This window comes from Mustela lutreola, chromosome 2 (assembly GCF_030435805.1).
Source record: "Mustela lutreola isolate mMusLut2 chromosome 2, mMusLut2.pri, whole genome shotgun sequence".
Taxonomy (NCBI): Eukaryota; Metazoa; Chordata; class Mammalia; order Carnivora; family Mustelidae; genus Mustela; species Mustela lutreola.
The window spans coordinates 50962614-50984321 of NC_081291.1; the positions used below are offsets into that span (position 1 = coordinate 50962614).

At 45.9% G+C, this 21708-nt stretch overlaps 1 pseudogene; it reads right to left on the reverse strand.

Moving 5' to 3' along the window:
* Positions 1-10761: 10761 nt before the first annotated feature.
* Positions 10762-21120, reverse strand: LOC131825798 (transcription factor BTF3-like; annotated as a pseudogene).
* Between the last annotated feature and the right edge of the window lie 588 nt (positions 21121-21708).

The window sequence follows — 21708 nt, forward strand, 5'->3', positions numbered from 1 at the left end:
TCCGCACTCCCTCTATCTACCTTGAAAATAGTCCCTTGGAATTAGTTACGCACACAAACTCCTTGGAATCCCAAACAAGCCTCAGGCCAGTTTCCTGACTGCCCCCTCACGCTGAGTGTGCAGAGAGACAACAGGGCCGCTGGCCCCTTCTTTGTTGAGAGCAAATCAGGCGGCCTAATAATGCAGCCGCAGCCCCATACAGCGTCTGTCAGAGGTCACACTTGATGTTTTCTGAAGCCCAAAACTTGGATCACTGGCTCATGGTGGAGGCAGCGCAGGCAGACAGACACAGACCAAGATTTTGAAAGCCCTTCTCTGTTCTGTTCCAAGTTCAAGACGCTGGGGAACGTTTCAGATTTTTCCACTTTTCTCCTTCCCCTTGCACCACTGTGGAGCAGGGGAAATCAAATTTCAAAGGAATTTTTTCCTAACTAAATATAAGCTTGTGCTGCTATGAAAGCAAGGTTTTGTTTTTGTTTTTAATAATCCATGTCCCACTTCAACAATGACCAAGGAAATAAGAATTGAAGAGAGAGAAAGACGTGGTTAGTGCAAATCTCAAACAGAGCACACAACTTAAAAGGCTTCATATTTAGGCTCAGAATTGAGAAACCCAAATCTCTTGGCAACACACCCTCCCTCTTTTTTATCTCCTACTAAACAGCTACTTTTCCCACCAGTAAGTCTGCAGGAAAGGGAACAAAAGGTCTGGCACAGGACAGATTGTAGTATTTGTAGTCCCACAACACGTGAGGAATGAGACCTCTTGCAGCGGGGTGTGCAGGCCGGGGAAGGAGGGTCCTTTGGAAAATGGGAAGGTCAGGGATGCAGCCAGGCCCCATGCCATCTTCATCAGGAGAGCCAAAGCAATCAGTTGAACTAAGATTTGGATCCAAACTTGAAACGTGACCTGGTTGGCTCTGTTCCCTTTCTCTGGCCTTCAGTTTCTCTGCTCAAGAGACGAGGCTGGGGGCTGGTCCCAGGAAAGGAGACCCCAAGAAACTGCCCCGAGAAACATATAGAAACTGTATGCCCCCATACAAACCAGAGGTGAGAGAGAAATGGAAAAGGTCAACTGATTGGAAGTTTGATGCAGAGCCCATTTAGGACCAAAGTGGCACAAACCTGATCATTTCAGCTCCCAGGCTCTCCGCTCTCCATGACCAGCCAGAGACACCTAGGGATGCAGAAAGGGTCATTCCAGAGTCATCCGGCCACCGCCGTGTCCCTGCCCGAGTAGGAGAGCTGTGACAGAAAGGGGAAAGTGCCGGGTGCCTGACACACACCATCTCATCTACTGCTCACTACGACCTTGTAGGAGGGATTATGGCTGTCTCCGTTTTATAGATTTGGAAGCTGAGGCACACAGGGAGGGAAGTGACTTGACCAAGCTCCCACAGCTGGGAAATGGCAGAGCCATGACTCGAATGTGGGTTTCTTGGCCTCCCCAAACCTTTCTACCTCCTCTTTCCCCAGATTTACCACTCTGTAGGACTATAACTGCTTCCTTCCTAAGCTAAGACACCTCCATATGTGCTGAGTGGGTGGATGGACGGACCCTGGAGCCCGTGTGCAGGGGAGTGATGCAAAGTGATGTAAAGAAGCACAAGGCTCCGCCCCTACCCTCAAGCAGCTTCCGACCCAGTTGGGTAGACTTGGCATGGACACTCGAAATGTCTTCTAACACTGAGATGCCACTTCTGCTGAGGGGCCGCATATTTACAGACAGAACGAGGGAGACAGGAGGTCAGACGAGAGGCATCCCACGTGCGTGGCTCTGGGCAGCAAAGGAAGTCATGGAAAGCTGCTTGGAGGAGGAGGGACTGGAGCTGGACACAAGGATGGGGAGAGTTAGATGGATGGAGAGGAGGAGAGAACAAAGGCTGACTCCAAAGACCAGGCTCTTTCTGCTATATCCTACCAAGAGGTGAGTACAGAAGGAAGAGAGGGATAAAGGAAGGAGAGAGACAGAGATGGACAAAAAGAGAGAGACAGAGGGAGGAGGGTGGGAGAGTGGGAAGGTGGGAACACAAGCTTCCTCTAAGGTGACTTATGGAGGATTCAGCTCTGCACGATCCTGATCCCCAGCCTGCCCCTTGCTCCAGGGAGAACTGGCATGGTGACACACTCAGCCTTGAGTATGCGGGCATTACCGGCTGGCATGAACATGCTGTTGGGGCTCTCCAAATCTCTTTCCATCCTCCCTGATCTCACAGGCCTGCATGGCCAAGGGCACAGGCATGATTTCCCCCGCAGGAACTCCAAGGCTTGAAGGAGCCACAGATTCGCTGTCCAAGTCAGAGGGAAGACCAAGACTCCCTGACTCCTCCCCGTTCTTGTTCCACTGTGCGGACAGGCAAGGGGCGTGGTGAGCGGTGGATCTACTCTGCAACCAGTAAGCTTGAGATCCAAAGCACTTCCCAGCTGGTTAACCCTGAGCAAGTCACTTAACCCCCCTGAGCCTCAGTTTCCACATCTGGAAAATGGGGCCGTTCCTCATGGAGATACGACAAGAGCTGGTGTATGTAAAGAAATCAACACAGTGCTCAATGCCTGATCGAGTCTCAGAAAGTGGAAGTCATTCCTATTAGCCACAGTATTGCTTTCAGTCAGATTATATTAGAGGATAAAACTAAACCCTATTACTTCTCGTCTGACAACTTCAGAAACCCTCTGAGTGAGAATTCTGGTCTCCTACTTCCCAGCTGAGAGAAGAAGGCAGGGGCGGGGCGCTCCAGGACTTTCTGGGACACCTGGCCTGCCTGCCATGGAAGCTGGTCCCCAAGGGGCCCAGCTGTTGGCTCCCCAGTGCCACCTACAGGAGACCGTCCTTTGCCTGCAACTGGCTCCGGCCGCCGCGCCGGGTGGGGCTGCATTCTTGGGCCCCCCAAGGTAAAAATAGTTCTGCTTTGTTAGCTGGGCGGTGACACACTCCTTGGCCTGGCAGTCTGCCCACTGGAAAGGCAAATGCCAGACTATTTCAGGCTGTACAAACAAGTCCCGCCAGGCCCCAGAGTCAAGCCCCCAGAGACCGATATTAATATTCCACTATCTCGGGCTTTCGGGCCAGAAAAAAGAGAGAAGAAGAAGAAACAAGAAAAAAAGCTCTGTGGCTGCAAGATTCGTCCTTCTGTTACCCACAAACACAGCTGGCAAAACCATCGCAGACAATGCACATGACCCTCAAGGCCAAATTCTCACAAACAAAACAAAACCCAAAAGGCTGCCATAGGAATACTAATTAATAGTAACAATAGTAATAGAGTGTTTACCACCCACAAAGCAGTGTGATAAGCAGGTTGCTTTCATCTGGTCATTCGCAGCAGCCCTAGGAGCTGCCTATTACAAGCCTCATTTTCTAGAAAAAGAAACTGAGGCTCAGAGAGGTGAAGTACCTTGTCCAAGCTCACACAGCTAGCCATCAGGGAGGTCAGGGTTCAATCCCAGGTCTACCTGACTCTGAAATCTATGCTCTTTCTTCCAGAATCTTCTCCTAATGTGTTACTTAAAAAAAAAAAAAAAAAAAACTAAAAAACAAAAAAACAAGCACGACCTTTCATTGGTTTTCCTTGCTTTGTTTTAAGAAACCACACTGGGGCCATTTCAATGGTGTTCCAGGTCCTTCAAGATAAATTATGAACTCCTGAGCATGACCTTCAAATTCAAAGCCTCTTGAAGTCTAGATCTCCCTACCTTATTTTCATCCCCCCACAAAATCCCCAGTTCAAAATCCTAACCCCCAACATGATGGTGTTAGATGATGGGGCCTTTGGGAGGTGATTAGGTCATGGGATTCATGCCTTTATAAGAGACAACACAACTTCCTCTCTCTGCCATATGAGGACACAGGCAGGAGGAAGGCCTCACGAAACACCAGATCTGCCAGTGCCTTGAACTTGGACTTCCCACCTTCCAGAACTGTGAGAAATAAATATTGTTTAAGCCACCCAGTCTATGTTTTTGGTTTAGCAGCCTGAGCAAACTGAGGCACCATTTTTTGGTGCCCAGCTCTACCTTGCCTCTTCCAGGCAGCCTTCCCTGATCTCCCTGTCCAAAGCAGAATGAGCTCCTTCCTGCTGTATATCACACCCACTGTCTTGGGCCCGGGGTACCTCTGCAGAAGTGGCCTTTTGGGATTGGAGATGTCCCCTGTCCATGTTGTATTTTCCCACGTGGGTTAGAAGCTGCTGGAAGGCAGGGTCTCCATCTGTGCTTCTGCCTGTTCTCATCAGTCCCTAGTCCCCAAATCTTCAATGGCATGGGATCACCTTCATCCCTCTATCCAGGCATCACCCATCCCTATTTTTATCCACTCATCCAATGTTACTGTGTGCAACATAAGAGATACAGAAGTCAGTTAGAGACCCCCAGTCAGAGGGGTGCGACACAGGGAAGGAGACACGTGAAATAAGGCACTCAGTGCTGTGGAAGGGAAGGCTCAGAGGTCCCGGGAGTCTTGCCAGGTAAGGGGACACCTGAGTTGGATCTCAAAGGAAGAACGGAGGCTCAGTGGATACACTCAACCAGTCTCACAGGCTTTAGGCACTCCCTCCACGGGCTGACCTGACATCTCGGCCCCCATCGACCACTGTATCATTTGGGTCCCCAGAGGGATGGCTGGCTCACTCAAGTCAGGATCTCACACAAGAAGCGTTTCTTTTCATGGGAACAGTTACACAGAAAGGGACCACATGGGTCAGTGTGGTCACCTGGTTAGTGGTATCGGAGCTGTCACCACCCCCTAGGCCTGAGAGGGTGAGGAAGGGAGAGTCCAGAAAAAATCTGGAAGCAGAGACTTGGGTCAAGGCCCGGAAGAGGAAGAGTGACTTTGCTGAGCAGTGACAGGCAGCCCAAGGTCACCGCGCAGGCAGGGAGCCAAGAGGAGCTGCCCCTGACCTCACTCTCCTCCCACTCACTGATCTCCTGCTGTACCTCCTGCTGTACCTCCCGCTGGCCAACCCAGCCAGAACAAACAGCAGGGTGGGGAAGGGTTCAGGGGATTCCAGCGGAGCAGACAAAGTGCCCAGCCCAGCCAGCCTGCATCTCTGGCTCCAGCCGTGCATCCCTGGCTCCAGCACACTTGGAATGATTGCTATCCCCGGAACCACCCTTGACCTTCACACCTCTGTGCCTTTGCTCATTCTGTTCCCTCTGCCTGGAACTCCTAGCTCAGCTTCTGACCTCATCAAAATCCAATGCCTCCCTCAAGCCACACTCACAGGCTGTGTCCCAGACAGTGTTTTCCTTATCTACTCAGAAACGGTTTGCCTTTTAGCACCTGCATCATTCTCCCATGTGTCTTTTCCCTCTACCCCATAAAGGGCAGGGCTTGTGGCTGATTCATTTTTAAAACCCTATATCTTTGCCTCCTCTGCATCATGAACCTGAAATCTTGCAAGAACTGTGAAGGGTACCCTAGCTACAAGTTCATGAGGTAGCCCTCCAGTTTCATGGATGCTGGCAGAAGACACAAGATTCCTGGATCAGAGACAAAGGACTCTGTTACTCACAGGAATAGTGGTAACCAGACAATCAGCATGTTTGCCCCAGTTCCCAGAACCCCAATTCCCACAGGACTACATAAAGAGAACCAGGTAACCCCTATTCATGCACTGGGTTGCATTACTGGAGAGCAATGCTGAGCTTAGGAAACCCAAATGTTGTATAGTGGGCAGTAAGCTCTTTGTTCTTGAGAAAGACACGATCTCTGCCTCCCAAGGAAGTCCACTGCACCAGCATCCTGGGAAAGACAATCCAGAATAAAGCACAGACAGGGCCTCTGCTGGCAAAGCATGAGGAAACACTGGAGGCCCAAGGAGAATCTCCCCACAGTGGAACCTGGGGGGTGCCCACTGAATGTGACACAAGCATCACTCTGCCCTCCTGCTAACAAACATCAGGGTTGAGTATCCAGTCGGAGGCCTGACCCAGTCCTTCCTGGGGACTCCCTTCCAGTGGGTGCCTGGATTCACAGTCATACTTTGGGTTGGGGGGGCTGTTGGGGAGTTGATGGGTAATAAAGAATCTGACTGGTCCCCCCAAATCCAGGGGGCTCTCAGCCATGCATGGGGGGTAGAGACAGAATCAAGCAAAGGCAGTAGACTGTAGAGGACCCAGAGAAGCCTGCCCTGGTCCAATCTTATGTCTTACAAGCTGGCTACCTATGGCAAGTCATGGAATTCACTTCTGAGCCTCACTTTCCCCATCTTAAAAGGGGCACAGTAACAGTAACTAGCTCATGGGGCAGTTGGGAGAGTGAAATGAATTCATTCATGTGAGCTACTTGGGCTGACACAATGTCAGCACTCTCTTTGTTAGAGAAAAAGAAGGAAGGAAAGAGGAACAGATGTGCAGAAGGGCAAGGCTGAGCGGGTGGGTTGGAATGGTCTGCCCTGCTCCTGAATAGGGAGCAGAACCTTGGCGGTGAAAGGAGACAACATCATTACCCACTGCCCTTCCTATCCCCACCCCCCCACCCCCCACCCCCCGGCTCTGACTGCACACTCAGGCGATGTGATTTCGTACACCATTGACTCTGGTCTCCGGCCGGCCTCTTCATCCACAGATGGGACTTGATGATATCCACATGGCGGAGGGTGGCCCCAGGCTCTGGAGAGAGCTGGTTTGGGACCGATTATTCCCCACTAAAAAATAGATATAAACAAATCATTTTCGAATCTTTCCAAATGCAAAATAAGTACTGGGACAACATTCACGCTGTTATATTAGCAGCTCTCACTTAGAAACTGATTGGCTCCTTTCAGCGGCCATCCCATGGACCAAACCTTGGGAAGATCACAATGGTATAAATGAAGATAGCCACTAAGAGTGCAAGTTAAGTGCCAGGCCCTGAGCCAGGCCTCTGCAAAGATGCTCCTATTTGAAAATGAAACAAGATGGGATCAGGAAGGAGACAAACCATAAGAGACTCTTAATGTCACAAAACAAACTGAGGGTGTCTGGGGGGAGGGGGTAAGGAGAGGGTGGTGGGATTATGGACATTGAGGAGGGTATGTGCTATGATGAGTGCTGTGAAGTGTGTAAACCTGGCAATTCACAGACCTGTACCCTTGGGGCTAATAACACATTAAATGTTTATAAAAAAAAAAATTTATTATTAAAAAAAAAGATGCTCCTATTTGAAAGTCACCTGAACTCCAGGGACTGCCATTATCATCAGCCCCAATTAACAGATCAGAAGCTAAAGGTCATGGAGCCAAAGGAACTTGCCTCAAGTGTCAAGCTCTGCTGCGAACCCAGACCAGCCGGACCATGAAGCCCAAGCTTCCGCACAGGCACCACACTGCTACAAGGAGCCTTGGAAATCACCTTCCCCCTCACGTTTGGCAGACGGAAGAACGGAGGCCCTCAGAATAGCAATGGCACATGCAGAGTCCTAGAAAGTGCCTTCACTGAGCACTAATTCCAGGTCCAGATCTCTGTACTCCGATCCTTTGTTCTCTGCTAGCATCACCGCGACTTTGTGAGAAACACACACAGAAAAGAACATAAAGTCAAGAGAAAATTAAGAAAATTAAGCAGAGGGTTGCTTGGGAGGCTCAGTGGTTTAAAGCCTCTGCCTTTGGCTCAGGTCATGATCTCAGGGTCCTGGGATCAAGCCCCGTATCGAGCTCTCTGCTCAGCAGGGAGTCTGCTTCGTCCTCTCTCTCAGCCTGCCTCTCTGCCTACTTGTGATCTCTCTCTCTCTGTCAAATAAATAAATAAAAATTTTTAAAAATTAAAAAAAAAAGAAAGAAAATTAAGCAGAGAAAATGAAGAAGGTGGTTGTGGAGCGAGAACCATGGCCATGTGGCAGGGAAGGCTACAACTCCAATTCAGCTGAATCCAAGATATTCCTCAGTCAACTAGAGAAGCAACTTCCACGAGGGGGCGCTACAAATTTGTTAACCGTCACCTAATCCTTGATCCAAAATTCCCCAGGAAGCCCTTACTCTAGGAGGGTTTCCCAGACAGTGGCTCCCATGGGTACCCCTGGGGACGCATGAGGTAATCTATACAAGACACACAGATGAACTTATAGGAAATTTAATAATTGTGTATCTTCTGAGAAAATTTAGCTTTCTTGTAAATGTATTTGGCCAAAAAAGTGGGGGAGGATTTGCTTTCTGACTAAGCTGTCACTATTTTCCTTGGTGGGAAAGTAAGGGACTCTTTAACTTCTAAAATGTAGCTTCTAACAGAAGGAACTGAGGAGTCAGATTATTTCATAAGCTCTTCTGGCCCGTATCAATGCAAAGTTTGTGTTCATCGAGCTGTCCTGTCACAGAGCCCCATGGCTGCTGCTAATCGAGAAAGCATTAATGAGCCTGTTTCTGTAAGGTGAGAGAGATGAAGAGCTCAGGTAGGTGGTTCTGTAGCACCTAGAAAAGGAAACTAGTCAGAGGGGCATAAGGGGTGTTATATTTTCTACGAGTCTCACCTTCCTGACAACTTCAGGTCACCGAAATCTTGTCCACTGGGAGCAGGCCACCATGTTGCCCAACTACAGGGACCCGATTCCCGTCGTAGTCTTCACGAGCGGTGGCCCTCTTCCCTTGGAGTTGCGTATAGTACAGCCATACTTGGGGTCCCTGAGTGTGAGCATTCATTCATTCAGCAATATTTTCAAGCAATTCCTTTTTTTCAGATCCAATGGTAGGCCCTGCTTTTGAAAAACACAAGCCAAGAGCACTAGTGATGGGGAGACAGTTTTCAATTGAGAAAATGCATCCCATTTTGAGAAACCCAACCTTCCCATTTCACAGATGAGGAAACTGAGAGCTTCAGAAGCTATTTACACACTGATGATGACAAACTAAGAAAATAGCAGAGCTGGGACTAAGGCCCAAGTGTTCTGGCTCCTGGCACAGTCTTCACCATGTTGCCCTCCAAAGGGCAGCATGGTGAAGACCCTCATAATATCTCTGACCTGAGGAAAGGAGCCAAGACCACTGTTCCCATTTCACAGAACAGCAATTACGGCATCCAGAAGAAAACCTAGACAAGTTGTCAGATGACCACTCATTTGACTTTTTAACATTTCTCAAGAAAGACATATCTTCTGATTCCTGCAAGTCCTCTCTAGATGCCAATCACAAAAACACTGAGCTTGTACTCTCTCTAGCATCTAGCACCTATGACCCCACCCTTACAAGTGCCTTCCTTAGGAGCAGCCCTCACACATGGTCCCTGCCTCTACAGCCACCCCACTCCCCACCACTCACCCACGGATATTCTGATTCACATCCAACTGAGGGCTGAAGGGGTGGGGGCGGTGTTTTAAGTCAATGCTCTGGAACATTTCTTGTCAAAAAGGGAAGAAGCTGGCTGCAATGTCTTCAGCTTGGGTGTGTTTCAGTTGCCACAACAGAAAGGGGGGGGGGGGATGAGTAAGAAAGAAAAATAAATCATAAAGGAAAAGCCACTGAAAGAGAGGGAAGAGGAAGAGAAGAAATGGGGAGAAGGAAAAGGGAGAGAAGGGAGGATCGAGGGCGGAGCAGGGAGGAAGAGGAGGCAGGGAGAATGGGTTGCTAATAAGGACCACACTCATCTACTTAGTTCCCCACCCGAGGGATCCAGAAGAGCCAACGAGGACAGTGTTTGTTGGTAACGTCTGTTGAGACAGGAGGGTTTTCACTCTGCAGTCTCTTACCCTCCATGTTTGGGACTGAAACCAAACTCTAATGGAACTTCCACAACATCCCTTAACTGGGGAAAAGGGGATTCTGATTCAGAGACAAATCTTAGCTAAAAGAAAAGAAAATCTTATGATCCAAGGATACCAGAGAGGGGCAAGACCACAGAGATGCCTACAAGAGCTCTCACAACCTTCAGTGCTCATCTTCAAGCCATTAACCAAAACGAAACAAACCAAAAACACCAGCTTCCTCTAATGTCACCTGGAATATATAAACAGATTATACATCAGCAAAAACAAAGCAAGACGATGGCCTTGTAGATGAAAATAATTTGGTTTCCCCCCTGCAAGGGAAATTGAATCTTCATTTTATTCACATGGTATCAATCCACTTGCCTACCCCAGTTTTTCCCTCTTGGGTCAAGAATGGCATCAAAACAAATCCAAGATCACTTGCAACATCAAGGCTGTCTTTTTTTTTTTTTTAATGAAAATGGAAAATAATTTACCAAAAATGCTTACTTGCTTTTAGTAAATGAGAGAGATAATTTGTTCCCACAAATCTTTAAAGTCCATTTGATGTAACTGATGGACTTGGCCACGAGGTCAAGCTTGACTTCCAAAAACACCTTTGGAGATCTGGCAAAGACTGAGCACTAGGGAGGAAAGTTTCAAGTGTGCTTTTTAGCCACAATATCAGAAAAAAAAAATTGTGTATATCCTGAGTTTACCAGCAAACACATTAGATGCAATATTGTTTTTCTTCCAAAGCAAGAATATCACCTCAAACACTAAATAACAATTCAAACACTGAAAAAGGAAATTTTAACACCAATATAATGTATCTATAGATAAATTTTGGCTCTATCTTTTTTAAGGGATGGGGAGGGGCAGAGGGAGAGGGACAGAGAGTATCTTTTTTTTCCCCCCTAGGCAAAGAACTTTATTAACCTGTTTCAAACTTTATTCCCAGGTTTCTTGAACTTAATTAGCTGCAATGAATTGTGTATAAGCAAAAACTGAAAAGAGCTGCAGTGTCCAAAGGGCTTGGGCTTAAAAATATTAGAGATCTAGATTTTATTAGATCCATGAACAAAATTTTAAAAAGCAATAATAATATAGATTAGCAGCTCCCAGTAACTTCTTCAAGTTTTATCTTCTTCAGAAGTTGACTCAATTCAGTTTGCTTCATTCTTGGAAGCTTCATCAAAATTCTCCACAAGACCTAGAACTTCATCATCCTCCTCCTCCTCCTCTCTGGTAGCAAGTGGTGCTTTTCCATACGCAGATTGTGTGGGCAGAGCTTCAACCAGTCTTCTTCAACTAGTCAGACTGTCTGCACCAAGTTGGTTTAAGATACTGGGTAGCATTTCGGTCAGCTGCTTTGTCTCAGCTTGGCCTGTAATGGTGAAAGTGTTTGCTGCCAGCAATGCCTGAACTTCAGGGTTGTTGAAGTAGATCACTGTTCCTTGGTTTGTGAACATATTCACTTCTTCAAAACCAGAGATCCTGTTTACACCTGACTTCTTTAAGGAGAACTGAAGTGTTTTATCATCTGCTGTAGCAGTTCTGTGAACCACCTTCATCTTCAGGCAAGCAGCTCCTTTCCCACCTGTGCTTGCAGTTTAGCGAATTTCTCCTGGTTCGTGATAGTTTCTTTCATCTTGTTGGGGAGGAAAAGGGACCATGTGGGGGACTAGGCTTGACGTTCAGGGGGTCTCGGGTGGACCAGCTGAGATTAGGTGCAAGATGGCAGCTCAGACAGAGAGAATCTTTTCTTTAAAAAAAAAAAAAGATTTTATTTATTTATTCGGCAGACAAAGATCACAAGCAGACAGAGAGAGAGGAAGGGAAGCAGGCTCCCCGCTGAGCAGAAAGCCAGACAGGGCCGGATCCCAGGACTCTGAGATCATGACCCGAGCCAAAGGCAGAGGCTTTAATCCACTGAGCCACCCAGGTGCCCTGGAAAGAGAGAATCTTAAGCGGGCTCCACTCCAACACAGAGCCAGATGCAGGGCTCAATCTCAGGACCCTTGAGATCATGACCTGAGTGGAATTCAAGAGTTAAACACTTAAGAAACTGAATCACCAAGGTGCTCCTTGGCTTATAATTTCTTGACATACAAAATACTGACAAATGAGGTAGGTGCTTATTTCTTTGAGTTGCATGATCAATGTAGTCAACGCTTCAAATGTCTCTGCCAAGTATGCCAGGCATCTTAGGTCAGGGTCCCAAGAAGACCCTAGGAGAGGACGTGTGTTCAAGGGAGTTATTAAGGAGAAACTTGTAATGCAATGAGGCAAGCAGGACAGGCAAAGGGGCCTTTCAAGCAGTTTCCAACCATGGCCTTGTCTTCTGGGGACCTCTGAAGAATGAATCACACACCAAAATTGCCCCCCACACCAACACAAGGGAGAAAGACTTTTATACCCAGCCCTACAGTCACTGGCTACAACCACCCAAGTGCTACAACCTCCCAGAGATACCCACGCTCTCTGCTCCTGTGGGCAGAAGGCCACAATGATCCAAGGGTGGTCTTGGAAGAAAGGAACAGATACAAAGAACAAAGAAGCCGTGGCATGAGTGTTTCAAACCCAGAACAGATACCCAAGCGCTCCAGGAGGCACTGAGAGTGTCTGCTATAACCAAAGTATGTGGAAAGTTAACATTTTTGAAACTGAAAAGGGTTTTCTCCAGGTATTCCAAAAACACAGCAACTGAGCCCTTCATTGATCCTGGCCACGTTAATTTCCCTACAAAGCTCAATATTCTAGGATCGGCTCTCAAATCTTCACACAAAAAAGAGAAATGACCTGATGCTTTAACATACTATTTTCCACAACTTGGCTATCCTGATATCTAGACCGAGTTGCCCTCACAGAATTGTCCAATCCAATGCGTGGCAGTGATAAGACATCCTTGAAATGTTCATCTTCTCTTGGATTTTCACCCCAAATGCTGATCCTAAACCAGGCATTGCTGAAATATCATCAGTAGGCACCCAATATATTTTTTTTCCTAAGTAAGCTCATTAGCTCGAAGAATTTTGACAATGCTTCAAAGACATCATCAGCCTAAAAGTGTCCTTTTCTGGGCTCTTCAACGCAGCATGGGTAAAGAAATAATGAACACAGTTTTCCTTTACTGATGAGGAATTAACCTTGAAATTGATTTTCCCAGTTCAGTCATCTTTTTGGCCTTTGACTATAAGAATCAGACAAAAAATACCCTGCAATTTATTTGTAATTTTCTAAGTGAAGTTTTGGCAACACTCAGAACTCTTCAACATGAAATTCCTCTCATTTCTTTGTGATTTTTTTTTAAATCCTCTTTCAGATGTTTATAACCTAGATAGATTCCTGATTTTCTAATCTAGGATCATCTAGCCTCATATGCCAAAGAGAATGTCACCTTATGATCCAAAAGGAAGAAAAACTCCACCATCTGTTAAAGGTCTGTCTGTGTAACTCCAGGAAAGTCAAGCTGCCTCATGGCTAGTCTTTGCATCCTCTCCCATTCGAATAAATATCAGTTCAAGAGAAGAAAAAGCAGGGGAAATCAACATTAATTATTTGTACTTCCTTGTACTGTTTAAATGTCAAAAGGACACAAGTGCCACCCTGAAAGAGCTCCCACTAGCCAAAGCTGGGACAATTTGGGCAATAAAATCAGTAGCTGTAATATTTTACTACAACTCCCCAAAATAAAGAAATTAAATTAAGTAAACATGAATTAACTATTTAAAGAAATATCCATAAGCCCATACTGATTTTTTTTAAAGATTAAGTACATAAATAGGGTGACGTGAGAACCTTTCCCTACAGGAGAATTCCTAGCAAACAGAAAAAGAAGGAGGGGAAAGAGAACACCATCATCCAAGCCCTTGTATGATGATAACTGCTGTCAGATCCACCAGGGAATACTCAGATTCATAGGTGATAGTATTCAAGGAGAAACCAGAGATTAGATAACTTCAAAGAATCCCCTCTCCCAAATATTTATTAATGGCAAAAGGGGAACTGACAGCTTTCTGGTGGCAAAAGCCAGCAGACTGACATGACGAAGGTTAACATCAGCAGTAAGAGACTCAGTCCACAGAATTGTGAGAAAACATCATACAAAACCAAGTTAGGGGAAATTCTACAAAATACCTGACCAGTACTCTTCAAAACCATCAAGGTCATAAAAGACAAGTAAGACTGGGAAACTGTCCCACACTGGACAAGACAGAGGAGACAGGATGGCTGAATGTAATGTGGGGCCCTGGAACCAATAAGGACATTAGTGGGGAAATCCAAATAAAGTCTGAGTCTGGAGTCTACTTAATCGTCTTGTGCCAGTATCCATTCTTATTTAGGAAGAAATGCACCATGTTAACATTATGGGAAGCTGAGTGAAGGGTATCCAGGAATTCTCCTTGCAACTCTCTTGTAAGTCTACAATTATTAGAGAAAAAAAAAGTTTAAGTAGTATGTGTTGTAACAAGCCGAAGAGAAAAGGAGATAAAAAGAAAAACTTTAAGGGCTCCTGGATGGCTTTGTCAGTTAAGTGTCTGACTTTTGGTCTCGGCTCAGGTCATGATCTCAGGGTCATGAGATCGAGCCCTGCTTCAGGCTCCACGCTCAGCACAGAAGATGTTTAAGGTTCTCTCTCTCCTTCCCTCTGTCCCTCCCCTCCACCTCTTCCTCACTCGGGGGCTCTCCTTCTCCCTCTGAAAGAAAGAAAGAAAGAAAAACAGACAGACAGACTTCCCCCTCCCCTCCCTTTCCATCTCACTCCTTGAACTGACCAGTTTAGTGTTAACTTTATGGCTCTTTTTGCTCAAAAAAATGCATATGAAAAATATAAAATATATGTATTGAGGTTTTCCCTTTGTTTTTTTATACAACTGCTTTTTGAAAATGGGTTGTTGTGAGGAGCAAGGTAAATATTTACTGATTTAACCTTTACAGAAATCTCTTTAAAAGGCTCCAAAAGGACACTCTGTTGTAGGATGTCCAACAAAACATATGGGGATGCTTCTTCACCCCTGATTTATTTCTGGGGCTCTCCCTGCCTAAAAACCTTTTCCCTGTCTTTCCACTGTATTCCAGTCTCTAAATCAACTCACTTTTTTCCCTCCCATGTGGCTACTTTCCTCCCTTTCCAATGGAAACCAATTCAACCTTGCTGGCTCCTGCTAATGCCCCAGTCCATTTGGTAGCCTGAGCTCCATCGCCAGAGCCCAAAGCGAGTAACAGGGGATCCTTCGAGACGGCGGGGAAGAAGCAGATCTATCAGTATCCTTGTTCCTGACACACTATATCTGGCTCAATGGTTTTTCAAGCCGAGAGGGCTATATGGTGGCATTACTCAGTGTTTTTAGACATAACCCATCCCGAAGAAATTTTATCCAATTCTTTGCAATGAACATGCATCCATACTTCAGAAGAGCCATAGGCATTTAGAGGAAAGGGCTGTCTGCAGCCATAGTCAGCAAGCAGCACCCCAAGAAAAGAGGGGAGGGACCTAACAATGAGAAGAACTGGTTGCACTTTGAGGGTGACAAATGGTGTTAGTGATGATCCGTGGGGGGCAGAGCAGTCCCAGGAGCTCAGCTATCCTTAGGACCAGTTCTTGTTTGTCTCCTTACACAAGGACAGTGGCAGCCTGTGATTCCATCTCACCTTTCGATAGAGCTTAAGGGCAGATCTGTGTGCCCTTACCCTGACTTCTTTTGGACAAGGGTAGAGCATATTCTAACTTAGTGTATGATGTCATCCAAATAATTGTTTTTGCTACTTTATTGTGGCAAATAGACAAAATCTACATTTGTCTGGCACCAGTCGGTTACTGACACATCTCGGTCTTCCCACTTAGTTGCTGTGTGACGCAGAGAAAATTACCTCCACTCTCTGAGCCTAGCTTCCTCCTGTGTAAAAGGTAATAATATTACCCATCTTACATGGTTCTTGTGAGGGTTACAGAGCTAATATATATGAAGTGCCTACAGCAGACCTTTACATTTAAAAATCCTCTATCTTAAAAAATGAATTACACAAACCATTTGTTGACAAATAGAGATACAGACATAGACATCGATACATTTGGTTATCTGACCAGATCATTTATATGGGAGTGCTAACCTGCCCAATTATGCTAGAAAAACAAGTAGAAACCACATGTGTTAAAAGAAGAACCTCTCAAAGTTTCTCAGGGGCCAAGCAGTGGCTGCAGAAAGCAGCAGGTGGGACTAGATTGTTCTCAGGGTTCACCTGGAGCAATTTTCCAAAGCAGCATATGGGCTGGATTTTACTTCCCATTTGCAAACCATCTCAGGAGAATGAGCTTCCTCTCCTTAAGAAACCAAGAAAGGAAAAAATTACCTATTTCGAATAGTAAAAAGGGGGAAATTAGATATTTTGATTAAGTAATTTATTCTGTTCATGCCATCCATTCAGTCTCCTTGAATTACTGGGAACAGGTTCAAATTAAACCTGAAACTCACCCCAGAACTGAATGCGAAGTGCTGTTTATCTGATTCTGTTCTCCAGGTTACTTAGATTATCTGAATTAATCCTCACAAGGACATTTTGAGAAAAGGAATATCATTCTCCCCTTTGTGAATGAGGAATTCGGCTCAAGAAGGTATAATGCCTACGAAGTGCTTCACAGAGCATTAGTGCACGGCAAGCGTGCCCTGTGTCACAGTTAGAGATAAGATCACGGGTATTTACCAGGCTGTCACCGCTAGTTCATGGCCGGGCCAGGCCATTTTAAATACATTTGACTCCTAGAGCCGTGTGCTTCTCATACTTTGCAGAGACTTCCCACCTCTTCTCCTTCCTCTTTGCCTACATTGATATGAGCACCTACTTCATCTTATCCCCAGCAGCATCTAACTAGCCTCAAGCTTGGGAAGGTTCTGGGAGTTGCCCAGAATTCTTAGACACCTTTCCCTCAACACTCACCTGCTTGCACGCACATGCACACATGGTTAGGTTCAGCACTTTTTGTCTTGAATTATTGAAATACCATGTGCTGATTTATAAAACTGGAAAACTACTAAAGCTGTGACAAAGAAAAATGAAAATGTCCAGGAAGCATCCTCCTCAGAGACAGTTCGAGTCAACATCTTGGCATACTTTGAAGGTGATGGATGGTTGGACCAAAGCCAAGGCCAAATCACCAAAATTTGTATTTGGCCCAAACAGTGTTTTATTTATTTATTTTTGAAGATTTATCTATTTATTTTAGAGAGGGTGGGGGAGGGGTAGAGGGAGAGAGAGAATCTGGAGCAGACCCCCACCATGCCACTGAGCATGGAGTCAACATGGGGCTCCAATCCGAGACCCCAAGATCGTGACCTGTGTTAAAACCAAGAGTCAGACACTTTACTGAATCACCCAGATGCCCCTAAAACAGTATTTTTAAAGTATAAGTTAGTTGTTAACATTTAAAATTTGGGGGATCGCATATAAATACCATGATTTCCAGCTTCCCTTTCAAAATTTAAGGCACTAGGGGCACCTTTGCTACTTTATTGTGGCAAATTCACAAGGTTAGGTGGCTCAGTGGGTTGAGCCTCTGCCTTCAGCTCAGGTTATGATCTGAAGGTCCTGGGATCAAGCTCCACATGAGGCTCCCTGCTCAGCACGAAGCCTGCTTCCCCCTCCTCCTCTGCCTGCCTCTCTGCCTACTTGTGATCTCTGTCTGTTAAATAAATAAATAAATAATATATTTTTTTAATTTAAAGTGCTAGCAATACATAGCAAAAGTTAGCCAAAAGTCCCTTTTTCCTCAAAGGCATGCTCTCTCCAATTTGCCTCAGGCTTCACCACTCCCTACTGTCTTACACCTGGTCTGAACCACTAGTTTCTGTCAACCACAGGTTCCAGCAGTCACCAGATTTACAATCAGGGAGCATATGTTTCCTGTCCTTTGCACAAATAATTTTTTACTTTGAGAGTATCTTATACTAACAATTTATTCATGGGTTTTTCAGTTGCCTCTGTATCACTGGCAGTTTTCCATATTATTAGAAATTCTTTAAATATTAACACTGTTGTATGGCATTCTATTGCAAATATTTGTGTAATTTCATTTATTTCTGACTTTTGTCATTACAAATCATTGTGACAATCTTTTAAAAAATATTGAAGTGTAGATTAAAAAATGTGTGTGAACCCTGGGTGATTGGAATACTCCCTTTTAGAGTTTCTAGTTGGATTAATCCTGTTAATCCTTCACTGCTGTCCATGACCAATGACCTTGGCTACAACGGCTACTGCTTCTCAGTAGCTCACCACCAAGTGTCAGGACTCTGAGTTCGGGGCCTGAAGCAGTTGTCCACAGAGATAAGGGAAATACTCTTCTGTGGATGGGAAAGGAAGAATTACCTGGGCCTGGAGCTGAACGCAGGGGCCCACCATTGGCCTCCAGCTTCCACCCGCCATGTGTACTCTGAACACAGGGCAACCCCACAGACCCTTCTCTTCTGCGCTGGGAGCCACACTTTCACACTTACCCACTGCAGTGAAATGTCACTTAATCTGCAAATTTCACCTTTCAGAACATGACTCAGACTATAGAAAAAAGCCAAAAGGACCTTAGCAAAGTCGAAGCTTTCTAATCATCAAGTGCACGCACCAAAGCCCTCGCCTATAGCCAGGATTCATATTAGAGACAGAATTTTGACCGCGTTGTCTATGTCATATTCCAGATCACAGAGGATTAGAAATAATGAATTACGAGGGGACAGAAATGGAAGAGGTAGCTGACAGTAACAAGAATTGGCAGTTGGTTATGCTAAGCAAATAAGTCAATCAGAGAAAGACAGTTATCATAGGATCTCTCTGATATGAGGAATTTGAGAGGTAGGGCAGGAGGTTCATGGGGAGTGGGGGAGGGAAAAAATGAAACAAGATGAAACCAAAGAGGGAGACAAACTGTAGGAGACTCTTAATCCCAGGAAACAAACTGAGGGTTGCTGGGGGGTTTGGGGGGTAGTGATAGGGTGGCTGGGTTATGGACACTGGGGAGGGTATATGCTATGATGAGTGCTGTGAAGTGTGTAAGCCAGATGATTCACAGACCCCTGGAGCAAATAATACATTATATGTTAATTTTAAAAAGTAGAAGTGGCAGTTGGCAGTGAGAAAAGAAAGGGAATAGCAAAAGACTCATAAAACAAGGCAATCTGGGGTCCAAGATAATAGAGGCATCATTCAATGCCTCGAGGAGAGGGGCCAGGGCAGAAAGCAATGCCAAAGTGGGTGAAGGACGGGAATGATCCAGAGCACAATTTCATGTAGCACAAGACTGAGCCAGCTCTCCATTGCCCAAGGTGATGAGGGGCAAAATGACCTGTCTGCAGATACGCAGCAGGTAACACTGAGCTGGGGCTATGGATGGATTCATAAGTCTCCCTCTGATCCTTCCCCAATACTCAGGGTGATGTTTAGAGGTGCAAATGGGCTGGGGCAGCCCCAGAGAGAGGAGCATGGGGGAGCAGGAGCTGACATTCCAACCAGAGAGCCCTGGGACCTAGGGGTCAGGGAACTTAGGCAGAGGCAGAATGTGACCCAGCCAGGATCCACAGCTCTCCATCCAGTCTCAGCGTGACTGGGGTTGGGGTGGGGGTGGAATTTCTTAACCCTTTAAACCCACCACTCAGCTGTTAGGTAAAGATTTTAGTCCCTGTCTTCTTACCTGCCTCGTGGGCAATCTCAATGATTAAGTTTGTTAACACACAGGAGAGCTTTAGAAACTTGCTGCTGTGTGGCAAGACAGCCCAACAGCAGGAAGGGCTGGACCGGCAGACTAACGTAAGCAAGATAACGTTCCACACTGCACTTAGCCCCCCAGCCATCCTGCGGGATTATCCACAGAGTTTACTCGGTGACAAATGCATGTTACAGAAATTTCGTTCTACAACAGCAAAAAGAAAACCACAAAAATGATACTAGCTGGTTACTCTATCAAATAGGAAACCTAGAGTTATAATTCGGGGGCAAGGGATGGTAGAGATGAGCTCCAACTTAATATCATCTCCATGACAAGGGACAGGGGACCCCACCTGAAATCTGGGCACAAGGCATTCTGCAAAGGATCACCAACTCTTGGATGATTTCGACGTGGAGTGGAGAAATCAAACACATAAACCATCACATCAGATCCCGAAGCATCCTTAACCTTCACCAGCCTCCCCGCTCAATGTAATGTCTATTCAGTTCAGCACATTGTCCTCGGAAGGAGTCCCCCACCCTTGATTCCAGCACAGCCCTTGGGACAGGATGGTTAGACACATATCTCAGGAACCTCTTTCAAGGCTAATTTGCATAAACATTACATCTGCGGGAGGAACGGGAATTTAAGAGCAGTACCTCTGAAAATCGAGCATTATCTGCCGGGTGCTTTGCTGAGCGATGGGATGGTGTCTTTGAAGAAGAGACATGGAAGCAGGACTTCAGAAATCAGAGAGTGATTTAGGTGAAATCAGCATGTGCCAGGGAAAGCACAAGGCCCAGCATCAGCAGCCTGTTCTCTCACTCCTCCTCTGCCTCACCCTTGCTGAGTGACCTTGGGAAAGTCACTTTCAGCCTCAGTTTCCTCTTCCGTAAAACAGATATGATGACATACACTCCCCTTCTTTCAAAGCAAATTCAAAAGTGAAAGTCAAGGTGTGGTGTGGTAGTCTTTTGTTTTGTTTTGTTTAACAGATTTTATTTATTTATTTGAGAGAGAGAACAAGCAGAGGGCAGTGCAAGAAGGAGAAGCAGGCTCCCCACTGAGCAGGGAGCCCCATGGGGGGCTCAAGCCCAGGACCTGAACCGAAGGCAGATTTAACTTACTGAGCCACCCAGGCACCCCGAGAATGATGATATTTGAAGTAGTAACAAGCAGGCCTTCCTACTCACCTCCAACTCAGCAGCTAGAATGGAGGAAAGAGTTGGGGAACCTCTGGGCCTTTGTTGTAAATGTCCCCCATGTGCCAAAGACAGACAGAAAGCATGAAGCAGAATGGCCATACTCAAGGCTGAGTGTGGAACCTTTCAAGAATGACAGCCGGGGTGATGGCACTAGTGAGAACAGCAGGTGACACGCTCGGGCACCACTCACTGTTGGAGCCCATTGCACAAACTGTCTCATTTAAGCCTCTGGAGGATCATAAGAGGTTGGTACTGTGATTACTAGTCCCATTTTCCAGTTGAGGAAACTGAGGAACTTGCTCAAAGTCATGAAGCTAGTGTCAGAGTCAAGATCAGAGTCCAGAAGTTTGCCTCCAGAATGCACATTATAAGTGATAATATCACTATCATAGCTATTGATATGATTATACTATCTTAATAAAACTACAATAATTATTATGATCATCTGTAGCATTTGGTTCCCCTCAGCCCAATGAGGAAGGCATTTCACCTCCATTTTATCAATGGGGAAACTCAAGCTCAGGGAATCCCTCAGAGTCCAAGGGGCAAAGACAAGATGTGACCTGAATGGACACACTTCGGGTGGTGTGATCAGGAGACACAAGCTCACAGAAGATTTTAAAATAATAACGGAAATTCCCAGCCTTAAGATGCCACTTGGCTCACAGGGACGCACCCTCAGCTTGGATGTGTTTTACAGACTTGAAATCCAAATGCTGGAAGTCAGGTTACTTCAGCTCTCGTGGCGGATTTCTCGGTGACGGGAGGCACGAAGTAAGATTCTCTGACCCCCTGAATCCTGATGCAGGTGAACGGGGAGGGATGCAACTTACGAAGCAAAGCGACTGATGAGAATCAAAAGTTTGAGTCCAACGAGGACAACTTAATATGATCTGAAGGGTGAGAAGGAAAGGAGGAGGAAAATCTTCAGCTGTAAACACCATTTCTGATTTGTTTTGTTTTGTTTTGTTTCCCCCAATGGAAAAGGTGCTGGCTGATCATTTTCTCTAGGTACCCAGAGAGGTGGACAAATGGAAAAGATTACAACTGGAAGAGGGGAAGTACTTCTTCCACGGGCGCTGATAAAAGACTAGGAAAGCCCCCAAACTAACAGCTTTTGACAGAGAACGGATACGTTGCATGCTATTTGGTGGCTCCCA